Raw genomic sequence first — 18,290 nt, 5'->3', positions numbered from 1 at the left:
TGTTATATAGCTAAGCCCTGCCTCATGAAGAAAGAAGAACAGTCAGAGGATTGATTCGGCCTTGGTGCTGGTACTTTGTGAAGTGCAGTCTTCGTTTGGGGTGATGTTGTACCTACACTCCAAGTCATTGTGCAAATAAATATACCAAGTGAATTTGGACTCCTCTTAGAAAACCACTAAAAAAAATTCTCATTCCACAAAAAATGATTATTAGGGTCAGTTATACAATATAAGGTTATACAATATACAATATACAATTATACAATATAAGGATTAATAGGGTCAGTTATACAATATAAGTGACCGTGATGTGCAATTCCACACAATGAAATATCATGTCACTATCAATGATAAGGTTATGAAAATAGCCTGGAAAAATGTGACAGAACGTTAAACAACAAAATGAAGAAATAAAACCATATAAACAGTGTATTCTATCCAGTTAAAAAATTTAAGAAAAATTTTAAAAGCACTAGGAAGAAATAGACCAGACTTTTGTTTTTTATTTTTCTCTATTTAGCAAATACCTTTACTGAGTATGTATTACTCTCATGGCAATAAAGGAAAAGACAAAAAAGGAAGAACAGATAGAAGAGAGGCCTGAGCAAGACTTGGGAAGCCCCGAATGTGGAGGAGGCTGTGCTGCTGATGGGCTTTGAGCCTGGGCTTAGCACCCTGCACAGTCACCCTTTCCTTCTCAGAGAGAGGAACAAACAAAGATGATTTCCAGCACAAGGGCATGAAGGGTATTTTTAGACATGTCCACATATTTCCTTTACTAGGTGAGGTTGTTTATGGGCAGAAACCTAAATTCAAGGTTGGGGACATGAGTGGAGGTAGATTTACTCACCTAATGGGCACATCTTTTAAGCAGACTTTGATCACTCTCAAATTATTCTCACTGAAATATAGTTTATGACACAGTTTACATGACTCCTGTCATCCCGTCAGCCGTGACCAGCTTTTAGTGCCAGTAAGAAACCCATGCCCAGCTTTTAAGTCCTTCAGTCCCACAACACAGCTGGAGGACACTGCTGTTCGCAGAGGAAAGATGACCTGTGATGGGGCATTAGGTGAAGGTAACCCCAAAATCAAAGAGCAGAGGTACTGACTTCTGTGACTGCCACTAGTCAAAATGCTATGTCTGGCCATCATCTCCAGCCTTCCAGCAATGGGATCTCCTTGGCCCACCACCCTAGTTGGTTCTCCCTCCAACCTCCTTCTCTATCTGCTTTGTATTGAAGGCACCCTCTCATCTCAACATTCTGCCAGTTGAGGCAGCAAAGCCTCATGCCACTTCATGGAAACCTTCTCACTATCTGAAATACTTTCCCAAATGCTGATTGCTTGCCTTTTATGTGTGTGTAACTAACATCCAATTATTTGCCATCACTTCAGTGGCTGTCTTCCTTATGATTATATTAGATCACAGAGAGAGGAATCATATATGGTCTGTACAACATTATATCCTCAACCCTTGACATAATGCCTGGCATATAGTAGGTGCTACATAAATGTTGCTGGTTGATTCATGGACTCATTCTACTTTAATGTCAACCCTTGCAAACATTCTGTTAAGGTATGTTGTTTAGTCCTAGGTTAGAAAGCATGAGTGCATGAGTATGTGTGTATGCATCTGAGTATGTAAATGTACAGGTATAAGTGAGTATGAGGGTGTAAATGTGCAGTTGTGAGCCTGATTGTGTGTGTATGTGTGGGTCTGAGTCTGAATCTGAGTGCATGTGTGTGAGTATATATATGGGTGTAAGAGTGTGAGCAAATCTATGTGTGAATATGTGGGTTTGTGTATACTCCATCATGGCACGTATTTGTTTGAGCATAAGAACAAGGCTTTTAAAGCCAGCCAAGGCCAATCAATGTTAACTCTGTTCAGATGCTTCCAAGTTCACCTCTTCCTGTATTAAAGATCCATCCCAACACCGTTCCTCAAGTTTTCCAAAATGTGCATTTATTCAAATCTGAATGAAGATTTATATTTGGCTTTGAAAATGACAAGGAGTTACCAATTTAGTCTCTGAAAATTTCCATCCCTGTCCATAACTGTTCTGATTGTTTGTTGCTCTTGTTTGACTCTAGTGAACGTATTATCCCTGTAAACCTTGCAGGCTAAATGCTTACTGAATTGCTAAACACTGTGGTCTGATCCATTCCCTTCCTAAAGATTAGAAGCCAGTGTTCTTCTGCTCTCCAGTCTGTGCTTTTATTCAGTTCACTCTGCATTTAAAAGCCTCCGGGTTTGGAGTGTGTGGAGCACAAAAGTGAATAGAGTAGGAAACAGGCCTCAAAGAACTTATATTTGCAGTTCAACTCCAGAAATTCCTGCAACCGCAGTGTGCTGAGCCCCAGGCTTTATTTTCCAGTAAGTATTCAGAAGACGCTGTGTTTGTCCTTTGAAGAGTACAACAGCAACAACAAAAGACTATGGCAGTGCAGTCAAACCAACAGTTACTGTTTAAGCAGGGGTAGATGGTGGCATTTTGAAATTGGGACCATAGAGGGGAAAAAAAAATTCTTCTGTTTCATGTTCCTTCTGACATTTCCTCCATGGGTATGTGCTTCAACCTTGACCCTCATTGGCCCCTCATTCCTCTTCCTTCACACATTGGTGGGCTCCACAATTTCCCCACTGGAGACATCTTAATGACAGGTACTCCTATCCCCTTTTCCCCACCAAAAAAACTCAACACTCAGTAGGCACCCCATGTTCCATTGAACTTCTCATATTCCCATTATTTGAATTTGTTCCCATCATACTAAGTAGCAAACCTCTTAAAATTTTCTTCTTGTGAGTAGCAACTATGTTTTAATTCTGGGAACCCTTTTCACTAGTGTCTGTGTTACTTTCCTAAGCTTTGCTTGATTGGAGTTGCTCTCCTTCCATAGCCAGCAACTCCTCCATATATGACCTTAAGTAATCCTGTAGCAGACAGGCATGGGGATAATGGATGATACACTTGGGGGCTGCCCACCCCCACCAGCAAGCTTTGGAAAGCTCTTCTGTCAGCCTGGAGGCCCTCCCTTTAAGAAGTGTGTAAGTCAATTGTGTGCAGAGGAAGGCAAAGAATCCATGTAGTTGTCTTTTTTTTTTTTTTTTAAGATTGTATTTATTTATTTGACAGAGAGAAATCACAAGTAGGCAGAGAGGCAGGCAGAGAGAGAGAGGAGGAAGCAGGCTCCCTGCCAAGCAGAGAGCCCGACTCGGGACTCGATCCCAGGACCCTGAGATCATGACCTGAGCCGAAGGCAGAGGCGTAACCCACTGAACCACCCAGGCGCCCCTCCAGGTAGTTGTCTTATTGGCACATAACTGTTTTCTGATGATTGTTTCTATTTCCTTGGTGTTAGTTGTGATCTCTCCCTTTTTATTCAGAATTTTATTAATTTGGGCCTTCTCTCTTTTCTTTTGGATTAGTTTGGCCAATGGTTTATCAGTCTTATTGATTCTTTCAAAAAAACAGCTTCTAGTTTTGCTGATGTGTTCTACTGTATCTCTAGTTTCTATCTCATTGATCTCTGCTCTAATCTTATTTCCCTTCTTGTGTGTGAAGTTGGCTTAATTTGTTGTTGATTCTCCAGTTCCTTAAGGTGTAAAGAAAGCTGGTGTATTTTGGATTTTTTCAATTTTTTTGAGGGAGGCTTGGATGGGTATGTATTTCCCCCTTACGACCACCTTTGCCATATCCCATAGGTTTTGGACCGAAGTGTCTTCATTCTCATTGGTTTCCATGAATTAAGTTCTTCTTTTATTTCCTGGTTGATCCAAACATTCTTAAGCAGGGTGGTCATTAGCTTCCAAGTGTTTGAATTTCTTCCAAACTTTTTCTTGTTCCAGTTTCAAAGCATTGGGGTCTGAGAATATGCAGGGAATAATCTTAGTCTTTTGGTATCAGTTGAGCCCTTATTTGTGACCCAGTATGTGGTCTATTCTGGAGAAGGTTCTATGTGCACTCAAGAAGAATGAATATTCTGTTGTTTTAGGGTGGAATGTTCTATATATATCTATAAGGTCCATCTGGTCGAATGTGTCATTCAATGCTCTTGTTTCCTTATTGATTTTATGCTTGGATGATCTATTACTTAGTTGTCTTTGAACACTAAGTTCTGCAGGGTCAGTTGGGTATGTGTTATTGGTCCAGAACTATCTATGACAAGAGGGGTCAAGTGACCATGTGAGGTGGCCATCATTGAGATAAGGTGGGAGGTTTAGGTGTATAACAAAAAAAATACCAAATCTTCACTGACAGAGAGTGAGACCCAGTAAACCAAGGTACATTTGGATAACCAGAAAAAGCAGCATCAGCTATGCAACAAGGTAGAAAGCCTCCAGTGGGAGGTGATAAAGAGCTAGGAGGAGAATTTGGGGGAGTACTGGAGGAGCAGGAGCCCTTGTCAATGGGCAAAGGCAAACAGCAGCCTAAGAAACCAGGGGGTGGTAAGCTTTCAAGAACAGCAATTCTCAAAAGCTGACTTAGATATGATTAATTTTCAAGTAACTGGGCAGGGAGAGGGTAAAAACAAAGTTGGGCAGATACATTTGTTACTTTTTTTAAAGATTTTATTTTATTTTCACATTTATTTTAAGAGCAAGCAGGGGGAGGGTTAGAGAGAAAGAGAAATCCTCAAGCAGACTCCCTGCTGAGTATGGAGCCTGACCTGGAGCTCCATCTCACAACCTATAAGATCCCAACCCAAACCAAAATCAAGAGGCTCAACCGTTTGAGCCACCTAGGTTGCCCATATTGACTCCTTCTAAATAGCATGTGGCAATAAACTGTCATGAACTTTATGTTTATAGGCTTTTTAATTTTATTATATTTGGCATATTTATTACATTTGTTTGTAGTTCAATAGAACTAGAATAACCCAATAAAAAGAGGTGTGTTCCTTTTGATGATTTCTTAATCAGTTTGTAGTTGTGAGCTGAATTTCAGTCAACTTCTCTTTGCACAATTCTAGCAACAAATGTGTCTTTCCAAACCCTAGTCTTTAAAAAAAAAAAAAAAGAAAGAAAATCAAACAATTACCCCCAAGTGTAATTATCAAAAGTCTTTTGAGGCATAAGGTAGAAAGTTCCATCTGATTACAAATGTGACCCACGGAAGGGAGTTTAATATGACAAATTTGTAAAGTCATAGTTCATAAGAATCCTCTACTGGTGAAATCTTTTAGGCCAGTAACACAGTGTCCATGCATGTTCATACAAAGCAGGCTATCAAAGAGGTTACATTTTTAAATAATCAATAGCAAGCCTGGTCTTTCTTATTTGCAAATGGTAATTATCATTGCCATAGATCCTTATAAAAGAAAAGACTGACAGTAGGAAACATTGTGTTATTACCCATTAAAAATTGGCATACACTTCTAAATTTTTCATAAGAAATTAATATACATTGACTATTTTTCCTGAAATGTTTCAAAATGTATATTTATGCAATAGGGGAATCCAGATATCTTGAAAGACCCTCCTATTGAATTAAAATTACAAATAAACTAAGGAAGGAACTATTTCTATATGCAGCAATAATTTGACAAGTTAAGGCATAATATTCAGCAGCTGAAACCTAAATGAGAGTTGGAACTGAAGAAGGTAAGCCAATTTACTTTGAGAGCATCTGACAAACCCAGTGAATTTCAGGTTTGAGTTTCAAGCCATGATGAAGCAGGAAAGGAAGGTCAGAGCCTGCCCAAACTGGAGGCCTGAACTCTCCCATCCCTAGCTGTCACTGTAGGCAGACTAGAAATAAGCCCATCATCCTCAAGGTCTGCAAAGACAATCATCTGGCTCTGTCAAACCTTAGCTCTAAGTGGAATGGAAAAATATTCTCATTGATAATCCATGATCACCAGCCAGCTCTCAGGAGTTTTCAGCCTAAATTTGAATTTCTCAGGTGGGCAGGAAAACCTAAAGCTGGGAATTCAGTTTAAAGTAATCTCTATCTGATAGTGCCCTGGTGCTCAGCAGAAGCAGGAAGTTTGAGTCTTCCCTGAAGGACCTTTGCAACAAGGCCTCAAAGGATTTCCATAGAAAAGGTCTAAGGTAAAATAATAACAAAATTCACAATAAGGAGACAGCCAGGTCAGACTCTAAAGAGGTCACACATGGGGAACCTTAAAAATAGATGAATGGAGGGGCACTGTGTGTCTCAGTCAGTTAAACAGACAATTCTTGATTTTAGCTCAGGTTGTAATCTCAGGGTCATGGGATTGAGCAATTTGATGGGCTCATGCCCAGTGTGGAAGCTTCTTGGGATTCTCTCCCTCTCCCTTTGCCCCACCCCTTGATCACTCTCTCTCTCTCTCTAAAAAATAAACAAGTGAATCTTTAAAAAAATAGATTGCATGGAGCACTGGGTGTGGTGCATAAACAATGAATGCTGGAACACTGAAAAGAAATACACTAAAATGAAAATAAATAGATGAGTGCACTAAAAAAAGCTGAAAGACTAAAAATGTGAGTGAAGAGCAAGAGATTTTATGTATATATTAAATAAGTAGCTTTGGAAAACAATCAAATAGAACTTCTAGAAGTGAAAAATATGTAAACTAAAAATAAACATTTTTACATCAGTCTAAAGAATTAGTGACCTGAAAGTTTGAACTGAAGAAATTTAGAATGTAACACAAAAATACAAAGATATGAGAAATGTGAAATAGAGACCAGGATATGAGAAGTTTTAACTTATATAAACAGAAGTCAGGTGGAAAAGAGAGGAAATAGGATACAGGCAATATTTGAAATGATAATCTCTGAGAATTTTCCAGGTTTAATTAAAGATCACAAGCCACAGAATTAAAAAGACCAATAAATCTCACATAGAATACATTCTTAAAATGTCTAAACAGAAGATGAAAGAAAAAATGTCTACTCCTAGACAGCAAAACAGTTTTTATATCATGAACATATATCTTTCAAAACATCAAGAAAATAAAAATATTTGCAGTTAAATAATAACTGAACAATTTTGTTACCAATGGACCATAACTAAAGGAATTTCTAATAGATAGTCTGAGAAACAAAAATTAAAGAGCAAAAGAAGTTTTAAATATGTCACTAAATATAAATAAGTACCAATTTGCAAAACAGTAATAATGTCTTGTGAAGTTTGAAAACTCAAAGATAAAAGGTAGGATTAAAATAGGTGACAGGGGTGCCTGGATGGCTCAGTCGGTTAAGTGTCCGACTCTTGATTTTGGTTCAGGTCATGAGATCAAACCCCTAGTCAGGCTCTTCAATGAATGTGGAGCCTGATTAAGATTCTCTCTTTCTCCATCTTTCTCTGTCTATCCCCCCGACTCCCACTCTCTTTCTCTCTAAAATAGTAGTAATAAGAATTAAAAATAAAATAAAATAGGTGACAAAGCAATCATAGCATGTAAATCAGAAAGTGGGCTGTTGCACTCTGTTCTTCATAACAAGACCTTGCCCTCAGGAGAAACTAGTTAACCGGAACCTAACCTGCTAGGGTTTTATTAAAACCTACTTACTTCAGTACAGGATATACCCAACTCCAGCCCACATCCATCCTGTCCTACTACAAAGAGAGGGAAGACCCTGTGAACCGTGGATAAAGTTCATAGTCCAGAAGCATAGGTCCACTAAAAGACTGAGCTTTAATTGTAGGACTATAAAACACTTTCCCTTACCCCACCTCATCACCACATTAGTAAAAGCCTTATAGTAGTTCCCTTAACCCATGCACCATATCCTGCTATCAAGAGAAAATTATAAGACAGAGTAAAGGAAAACAAACAAACAAAAATAATAATCAAAACAAAACACACAGTTTGAAGATACTGAGGAAGCATTGTAACTAATTCAGATATGGCAAGAATCTTGGAATTATCACACCAAGAATTTAAAACAATTATGATTAAGATACAAAAGACTCTAATGGAAAAGGAAACAGCAAGCAAGAACAGATGGACAATGTAATCACAGAGATAAACATTCTAAGAAAAAAACAAAAATAAATGCTAGAAGCTAAAATCATTGTAACAAAAATGAAGAATGACTTTGATGGATTTAGTAATCTGAACATGGCTAAGGGGAAAAAAATCTCTGGATGTGAGGATAGGTCAATAGAAAACTCCAAAACTAAAAACACATAGAAAAATACCTGAAAAGAAAAGGAGAGAAAGAGAGAACAGAATATTTAATAATAACTGTGCAACTGCTACAAAAAGTGTAATTTACATGTAGTGAAACTTTAAAGGGAGAAGAAAGAGAGAAAGGAACAGAAAAAATATCTGACAGTAATGACAGAGATTTCCCCCAAATTAGTATCAGATACCAAACCACAGAATAAGGAATCTGAGAGAACACCAAGCAGAATAAAAGAAAAAAAAATAGAACTGTACTTAGTTGTATCATTTTCAAACTACAGAAAGTTAAAGATAAAGAAAAAATTCTGAGAGATGTCAGAGGAAAAACACCTTACCTATAGAGAACCAAAGGTAAGAATTATATCTGACCTCTCAAAAATCACACAAGCTAGAAAAGATAGAGTGAAATATTTATTAGAGAGAGAGAAAGAGAGAGAAAAAAAACACCTAGAATTCTGTACCTATTTTTTCAAAAGTGAAGGAGAAATAACATCTTTCTCAGACAAAAATTGAAAGAATTTGTTACCAGCAGATCTGTCTGTGAGAAATGTTACAAGGAATTCTTCAGAAAGAAGAAAAGTTATATAGATCAGAAACTTGGATCTGAATAAAGGAAGGACATTGGAGAGGGAATAAGCATAGGTAAAATAAAAATTTTCATTATTCTTGTTTTTAATTAATCTAACACATAATAGTTCAAAATAATAACAATGTTTTTATTACATCTATGCTTATGTATATGTAAAATGAATGCTACAAGTGATGAGAGGGAAGAATTAGGATTATTTTCTTATATAAAGTATTTGCATTACCTATTGTGCCGTGTAACATTATTTAAAAGTAGTAGCCTTGGATTAATTGTAAATGTATATTGCAAACTCTAGGGTAAATATTAAAAAAGTAAAAACAAAGTACAAAGTACAATTACTAAGTACATTTTGTTGATTGTTTCTTTTGCTGTGCAGAGTTTTTTAGTTTGATATAGTTATGTTGAGTAATGGAATAATTTTAAATGCTCAATTAACCACAAAAGGAAGAAAAAGTGAAAGACAAAAACAGGAACAAAGAACAAAAGCAACAAATCAAAAACAGTAACATATATGGTAGCTATTAATACACCTATATTAATAATTACTTTGTCAACAGCCTGCACCAATTAAAAGATTGTCAGATTGGCTCAAGAAACAGGAACCAATTTTATGTTTCCCAAAAGAAACCTGCATTAAATATAAAGACACACGTAGATTTAAAGTAAATGAAACAAGATGGGACTGGAGGGAGACAAACCATAAGAGACTCTTAATCTCTGGAAACAAACTGAAGATTACTGGGGGGTAAGGGGGAGGGATAGGGTGCCTGGGTTATGGACATTGGGGAGGACACTGGAGCACGTTGGGACATGTGCTATGTGAGTGCTGATGATTCACAGACCTGTACCCCTGAAGCAAATAACATATTATATGTTAATTTTATGTTAATAAAATCAACATTCAAAATTTTAAAAAAGTAAATGGATGGAGAAAGATGTACCATGCTAACAATCAAAAGAAATGGAAATAACACTACTACTTTGGACAAAACAGACTTCAGAACCCAGAAAGTTATCAGGAATAAAGAGAGTCATCACACAATGATAAACTGGTCAATTCTCCAAGAAAACAAACAATTCTTAACATATATATCCTGACAAAAGAGCATCAAATTCATGACGCAAAAACTGACAGAATTGGGAGTAGATTAATCCACTTTTATAGTTGGAGAATTTAACACCTCTCTATCAGAAATGGACTGATCCACCAGGCAGAAAATCAGTAAGGACATAATTAAACTCAACAATGCCATCAGTCAACTAGATATGAAGGAGCTTATGAGAACCTTCTTATGTTAAACATGTTAAACATGTTAAAATGGAAGTTTCTATAAAGACACAAATCATGATACATGATATAGTTAAAGCAAATCACCACCTGGACAATTTAAAAGAAAATATCCCCAAATTGGTAAGATCTCTTGAACTCCTCCCCAAATTCAAGATAATAAAGAGTTAAAAGAGGAGAGAAGGACTGGGAAAAAACAGGAAAATTAAATCCAAATATACTAATGATAACAATAAATAAAATGGAATAAATACCAAGTAAATGATAAAGAGTAATAAATATCAGACTAGATAATTAACCAAATCTAGCTATATGCCATTTAAGGGATATACAAAATAGGACACATTATATTTTATATAATTATATTTTACATAATATAATTATATTTTATATAATGAATGAATGAATTTTATATAATGAAAATTATATTTTATATAATGAATGAATATAATTATATTTTATATAATGAATATAAATATACATATTTTTGTATATATTATATATAGAGAGGTAGATACATACATACATATATATGTATATATATTCACATCTTCTTTACCCATTCATTTTTAGAGGGACACAGGTTGTTTCCATATCTTGGCTATTGTGAATAATGCTACAATAATCATGGGCATACATATACCTCTTTGAGATCCTGGTTTCATTTTCTTCTGATATGTACCCAGAAGTGGGATTGCTGGATCATATGGTAGCTCTATTTTTGGTCTTTTGAGGAAACTCAACACTGTGTCCACAGTGGCTCTAACAATTGACATTCCCCTCAACAGTGTACAAGTGTACAAGCATTTCTGTTTCTCCACATCCTTACTAATACTTGTTATAGCTTGTCTTTTCGATGATAACCATTTTAACAGATGTGAAGTGGTATTTTATCATGGTTTTGGTTTGTATTACCCTGATGACTAGTGATGTTGACCATCTTTTCATTTACCTGTTGGCCATTTGTATGCCTTTTTGGAAGAATATCTTTTCAGTTCCTCTGCATTTTTTGTTTTTTTTTAGAGGGAGAGAGGGGTGGATAGTGGCAGAATGAGAGGGATAGAGATCATCTTAAGCAAACTCCACACCCAGCACGGAGCCTGATGCAGGGCTCAATTTCACAACCCTGAGATCATGACCTGCCCCAAAATCAAGAGTCAGATGCTTAACTGACTGAGCCACCCACGTGTTCCCCTGTCCATTTTTTTTTAAGTTGAATGGTTTTTTGTTTGTTTTGCTACTGAATTTATGAGTTCCTTATATATCTTGAATACTAAATGCTTATCAGATACATGGTTTGCAAATATTTTTTCCATTTCATAGGTTATCTTTTCATTTTGTTGATTGTTTCTTTTGCTGTGCAGAGCTTTTGAGTTTGATATAGTTCCACTTATTTATTTTTTCTTTTGTTGCTTGTGTTTTTACTGTTGTATTAAAAAAAAAAAACCTTTCCAATGCCAATGTCAAGGAGGTTTTTTCCCTCTTTTCTTTTAGGAGTATTGTGGTTTCAGGTCTTACAGTTAAGTGTTTAATACATTTTTAGGTAATTTTTATGAATGGTGTAAGTTAGGGACCCAATTTTTGTTTTCTTTATTTCTTTTTCATATATTTATTTGTTATTGTATAGAAACACAACTGATTTCTGTATGTTAATTTTGTGTACTACAACCTTACTGAATTCATTGACTAGTTATAAAAGTGTTTTGATCTTTAGGATTTTCTCCATATAAGAATATATAATCTGCAAACAATGACAATTTCATTTCTTCTTTCCTGATTTGTATGTCTTTATTGTTTTTATTGCCTTGATTGCTCTGGCTAGGATGTCTAGTACTATGTTGAATAGGAGTGGTTAGAGCAGACACCTTTCTCTTGATCTTAGGGGGAAAATTTTCAGCCTTTCATGGTTGAGTATGAAGTTAGCAGTGTACTTTTCATATATGGCCTTTATTATTTTGAGGTATGTTCCTTCAATACTGAATGTTGAGACTTTTTTTTTTTTGGTCATAAAATGATGCCATATTTTGTCAAATGGTTTTTCTTCATCTATTATAATGATCATTGTTTTTTACCTTTCGTTCTGTTAGTGGGATATATCAAATTTATTGATTTGCATGGGTTGAACCATCCTTGCATCCCAGAAATAAATCTCACTTGATTATGGTGTATTTTGTGGCAGAGAACATAGTTTTCATGATACCAATATTTTAGAATTTGTTGAGACTCACTTATTGCCCATTTTCTGGTCAATAAATACTCTTTTGTGTCTGAAAAGCATGTGTTATTTATAGTAATCACATGTCCTACATATGTTCCTTAAGTCAAGGTTTTAAATTTTGCTATTCAAATGCTCTGTTGCCTACTTACTTTTTGTCTCTTTGATCTATAATTACTTAAAGAGTTATATTAACACCTTCTATTAGTATGGAAGATTTATCCACTTTTCCCTGTAATTCTATCAGTTTGGTTTAATATATTTTGAGACTATGTTACTAGTTTTATACAAGTTTAGAGCTGTCATATATCCCTGGTCTATTGGATATATTTGCATTATTTAATGACCCTCTTATAATGCTTTTTGCCATCAAAATATATTCAGTCTGACATTACTATAGCTACATCAGCTTGTATGAATGGCCCTGTTAATTTCTAGTAGTGGGACCTTGTGTTAATTAAGTACTTTCTCTGTACTCTAATTTCCTTGTCTCCAAAATGGGTAGAACAATAAGATCAACATCACGAACTTGTTTATTCATTTATTTCTTCATTTGTTCACTGTGTATTTATTAAACATCTATCATGTGTTAGGGCTTGTCCTGTGCTTGGGAGAAATAGCTGCCAACCAAAATTCCTGTCTTTGTAGAACTTAGATGTTAGTATGAATTATTGTTAGAACTAAATGAGTTAATACATAAAAACTGTTTACAACACTACCTACCACATAGGTAGGATTCACCATACACCAGCTGTTTATGTATACATACAATCACACACACACACACACACACACACACACACACACAAGAATACAATATAATATTATTTAGCCATAAGAAAGAAGGAAATCCTTTAATTTGCAACAATATGGATAGACCTTGAGGATGTTATTTGAAGTGAAGTAAGTCAGACAAAGACAAACACTGTATAATCTCACATGCAGAATCTCAAAAAGCTGAACTCATAGAAAAAGAGAGTAAAATGATGGTTGGCAAGGGCTGGGAGGTGGGTGAAATGGGGAGATGTTGTCAAAGATTATAAGCTTTCAGTCGTAAGACTAATAAATTCTGGGGACCTAACATACAGTATGGCAACAAAAGGTCTGCCTTGATGTGAAATATTGTGTCCTATTTTCCCAGAGCACTTTCATCTTTGAAAAAGTTGTCAATAGTTGTCAGATAATGCGAATTTAGATCGACAAAGGCAGTCCATATATTGCATGGTTCCCACGTGTGTGAATTTTAGTTACATGGTATATGGACTGTGATTAATTTTATAAAAGGCAAACTGCTGCTAAGTCTTCATTCTACAAACCACTCCATAGATAATAACTGTGCAGCATGATCAAGTGTACTGGGAATGGGTCACTGAGCATTTGTTATCAGGTCACATGCAAACAGCAAAGCACATAATGGTGTTGTCTCCTTTTCTCTCAGTGATAAACCCACCTGACATTTTACAAAAATAGATCATTGAAAGAGAATTAGCCAACAAAGATGAAAGTGCAAAAATAAATGAAAAGCGGTAAAGTGGAAGAGCAGCTAGATTGAAAGTGAATAGAGTTCTAGAGGAAATACCTGACCAGGGGAATGTTGGCACGGCTGCCACTTGAAAAATTCTAGATGTGCAGCCAGATGATAGTAGTGAAGGAGAGCTTATTGGCATATATTAGGAAAGTGTCTGTGACAAAGGGAAGGAAAGGTGTATCAGAAAAAGTGAGGTGGGAAAAAAAAATTATACAATAGGAGATACGTCACAGCATTGAAAACACAAAGAATAAAATGTCAAAGTGACCCAAACAGAAAGGACTGTGATGGCTCACCAAGGCATAGAAAAGATGTTAACTTTGTATTGTAAGCTATACCATAAGAAGAAGGCAAGTGCTGGAAAGCTTTTCACAGTGAAATAAAACACTTTAGTTCTTAAGATTTCTAATGTTTTAAATTACAGTGTATCCCCTAAACTTATACAATGGCACATATCAATTATACCTTAATAAAGCTGGAAAAAAGTAAGGGAAAAGGCTGCAGACCTGCTCCAGATTTAAAGAAACTAAAGAGATGTGACATTTGAAAGCAATGCTTGATCTTGGGCTGGATTCTGCACTTGGCTAAATATCTATAATGGATATTATTGGGACAGGTGAGAAAACTTGAATATAGACTGTGGATTTGATAACAGTATCAATGTTACATTTCCTGTTCTGATCATTGTATAAGATTCCTTGTTCTTAGGAAATACACTCTAGAGACAATGAGTGACCCAAACATCCTGTCAAATTTAAAACAGGTGTGGGAAAGAGAAAAAGTAATAATGAGAAAGCAAATGGGGAAAAATGGAAACAATGGGGTAAAGTTCCTTATAACAGTTTTACATTTTTTCCATAAATTTGAAATTATAACAAAATTAATTTTAAAAATTTAATTTACAAAAACTATCACACTGTACTTTTTATTATATATTGTACAATTTATTATTTATTTATTGTAGGTCCCTATATATTTAATGTTTCAACAAAATTGGATGTTTCAACAAATGTTAATATTTAATTAAAATTTAAATGTTACTATTTAGTTTATATTAAATTTTTAAGTTGCATTTAAATTTTAATGAAGAGATTAAAAATTCAATGTTTAATTACTTTAAAATAAAATTTTAAAATTTGGAGTACATTTTAAAATGTTAACATTTAGGGGTACCTGGAAGGCTCAGTTGGTTAAATATCTGACTCTTGATTTCAGCTCAGTTCTTGATTTCAGAGCCTTGAGATCAAACCGCGCATTGGGTTCTGCACTCAGCATGGAGTGTGCTTGGGACTTTCCCCCTTCCTCTCCTGCTGTCGCTCCACCTGCTTGTACTCTGTCTCTAAAATAAGTAAATAAAGTCTTTTAAAAATGTAATGTTTAATATTTTAATTTTTTATGTTCCAGCAAATTTTGATGTTTCAAAAAAATTTCTAAAGGTTTCAGGAGAGTCCCTTTGATTGTTCTGCTTTGCACAGCTTCAACTTGCATGGACAATTTTATAGTCCTACACTTCCATGCAGAGCAAGGACTGCCTATGTTGTGTACACTGTAAAATAGCTTTTATATCTACATTGCTTCCTGGTTATGAAAGAAGGCTATAAAGATGAGTCTCTGTGAAAATTTGCAATTTTCAGACTTAAGTACATTTGTAATTTCTTCCCAGAAAAGCTTCAGGAACCTTAATCAGTAGGTTTCCCCAGTGGAACCAGCTTGAACTCAACCTAAAACAGAACATGAAGGAACATTCTAGTACCCGAGGAAGCCATTTGAGCTACCCTGGAACATGGGGGATCTTTCCTTTGATAATGCTGACTCTTGTACAGAAATATGGCTGTTATGTTATTTAGACAATTCAGGTAACAGAAGGAAAGTGTGGAGCCTTGATAATAAGGATAAACATGGAAATAAGGGAGGAAGAATCTCATAGGGACTCAGGAATAGTGTGTATATGGGACTTGCACAAAGCTAAACACCATAATTGTGCAGGAAATCTCAGCTGCAGTTCACTAAGGACTCAAGGCAGCAAAAAGATATGGCTATCTTCAGTCGCTGCGTAACACTCATATTTCTTCTGACTGCACACCTCACCTGGTTCCCTAAAGAGCTTTCTTTTTCTTGCAGTTTCTGCTGACTTAAACTCCCAGCTCCCTCATGGTCTCCTACGGCCACCCTTTGCTCCTTCATCTCAACACCTTCTGCTGAAACTGACTGGACCCTTCCTCCATATTTCTCTGTCCAAGTCAAAGAGGGCAAATCTGAGTAGCCTTGGTTTCCACCTCTTCTTGTTTTATAAAGAGCTTTTCACTCGGGGATACTCTCTGACATTGGTCAGGGAAGGACAAAGGCAGGGATCTGGGACAGAGCAGGAGCATGTGAACAAGGACAATGGAGAGGCTGTGGCCAGTAACCAGGTGAATCCATGTCTTAGTGCAGTGCAGTTGGGCCACTTACATTGGTCACAGTGCATCAACAGGACCCAAACATCCTCCAGAAAGAAAAGATGTTCTTTGCATCAGAGAGCTGAATGCCTGTCATGCACATACTAAATGATGAGGAATTAAAACATGTTTTGACACATCTTTGAAAATAAATCTGATAGCTGCTATTATACTCATTAGTAATTATCTTATTAATAAAAGAATATCTCTCTGTCCCTTCTGGTATTTCCTTAGTTTATTATGCTACCGAAATGGGGAAGAGGGAACACTCAAGTGCCTTTTCTTGCCCACACATGATAGCACATGCAATTATACTTGAATTGTATACCTAAATTTTTAGTTGAACTAAAAGCATAATGCAGGGCAAATTTTGTTTGTCCGTAGTAGCACAGAATAGCACTAAGAAATAAAACTATAAATATTTAAAATATTTTATCCATTACCTTTTTCTTTTAATAAAATTGTACTGGGAAGTCATTTGCAGCTGAATAAATGATCTCTGAGTTTGGCCTGCTTGCCATCCCCTGTTAAATTCTGTAAAACAGAATAGAATCTGAAAAGAGCTTATGTAAAGAATTAGCCCAGAAGTTCAAGGGATGCTAACAATTAAAAAAAAAAAGTCATAGCTGTAGAGGAATGTCAACTTTTACAGTCCACAGATAATTTCTTACTCACTTTCTTAGAAATGCAATAATTTACGGGGGGAAAAAAGAGAGTAGAGTCCTCGTTCTCTATAACAATGTTCTAAGAAGAAAGTATATGATGTAACAAGATGGAAAAATTTTTGTCTAAGTATTGTATTAAACATATTACTTGTACTCTATATTTCAATCTTTTCAACAACCCTATGCAATAGATGTTATTTTTATCCATATTTTTTGGATGAACAAACTGAGGATTATACATGTATGTAACTTACCAAAGGCTACACAGGAAATAAATACATGAGAAAGAGAATGACTCTGAACCTACGCTCTCAATCAGATTCTGTCTAGGAAAAGGGCCAGGCAGTCCCGCATCCATTAAAAGTCAGTCCTAGAGGGGCACCTGGGTGGCTCAGTTGGTTGCGTGTTGGATCTTGATTTCGCCCCAGGTCACCATCTCAGGGATGTGAGATCCAGTCCAACATTGGGCCATGCTGCTTGGGATCCTCTCACTCTCACTCTGCTCCTCCCCAACTCACTCTAGAGAGAAAAAGAATGTCAATCCTAGGAACTTGAGCCTTCAGGAGAGAGATGGCAAGTCTCTGGAGGCCAAGTGTCCTGTGAAGTGTGCAAGAGGGCTGAACTCTGTTTCTCCAAATCCCAGTGCCAGACCTGCTCATGTCTCAGCATTTCTCCATGACCAGCCTACCCCAGAATGGTGTAGAACAGAGCACATTCACCTGTCACTCAACTACCATTCTGGTTCTAAGGCTGCATCTCTCCACTGGACTGGTTAGAGGGTTGTCAAATTTTTGCTCCTGGACCCAACCCAGCTGCTTATTTGAATCTTGGCTCTGCAATGGACAACTACTTCCTAGATGCAGACCTCACTCTCCATAGTCAGTTGGGGCCTTGGACCAATGGTTCCTGACTATGTTCGAGGCAATGCTTTGTAGAAACCTGCCAAGGAAGGTGTTTTGGCACTCTCAGCTTTAATCTTTGCTGGACTTTTTTGTCTCAACTATCATGATATGGGCATCTGCAAAGCTGTCATCATGCTGTGGAAACTCTTGACCTTTTTTATTTAATGCCTTGAAAATTGTTCACTTCTTTACCTCTGCTCTGTCATGCTATTCAAATCACACTAAGGAGGAAATAACAGGTAAATCCAAGCCTCTTCTCCTAATCACCTCGTTATTTTTAGAATTTAGTCTTTGAGGGAAGGGTTTGAGAGAAATTGTATCTAAGAAATTTGGAGACTGAGTTCCTTGCTGAGATGAATTTATGGGATTGTCTCCCAGCTTCTCACAAGACCCACAGCATAACTAAACTTTATTATGTATGAGCTTTTGCCTATTAGCTTATCAATTTTTTAAGGGAATTCAGTCTTATTACTATCAATACCTGATCAAACGTCTGTGTTTGTTCTGGGAATGATGGAGAAAGGGAAAGCCTGTTAATTCT

The 18,290-nt window shown here is 36.3% G+C and overlaps 1 pseudogene across 1 annotated transcript; it reads left to right on the top strand.

Moving 5' to 3' along the window:
- Positions 1–17,417: 17,417 nt before the first annotated feature.
- Positions 17,418–17,914, top strand: LOC308346591 (succinate dehydrogenase [ubiquinone] cytochrome b small subunit, mitochondrial-like; annotated as a pseudogene). The gene has a single exon. The product of its transcript is annotated as a succinate dehydrogenase [ubiquinone] cytochrome b small subunit, mitochondrial-like (transcript).
- The last annotated feature ends 376 nt before the right edge of the window (positions 17,915–18,290 follow it).

This window comes from Martes martes, assembly GCF_963455335.1.
Source record: "Martes martes genome assembly, chromosome: 7".
NCBI classification, from domain to species: Eukaryota; Metazoa; Chordata; class Mammalia; order Carnivora; family Mustelidae; genus Martes; species Martes martes.
Note: the sequence above shows the minus strand (reverse complement) of the source record. Positions and strands in the feature narration are given on the sequence as shown.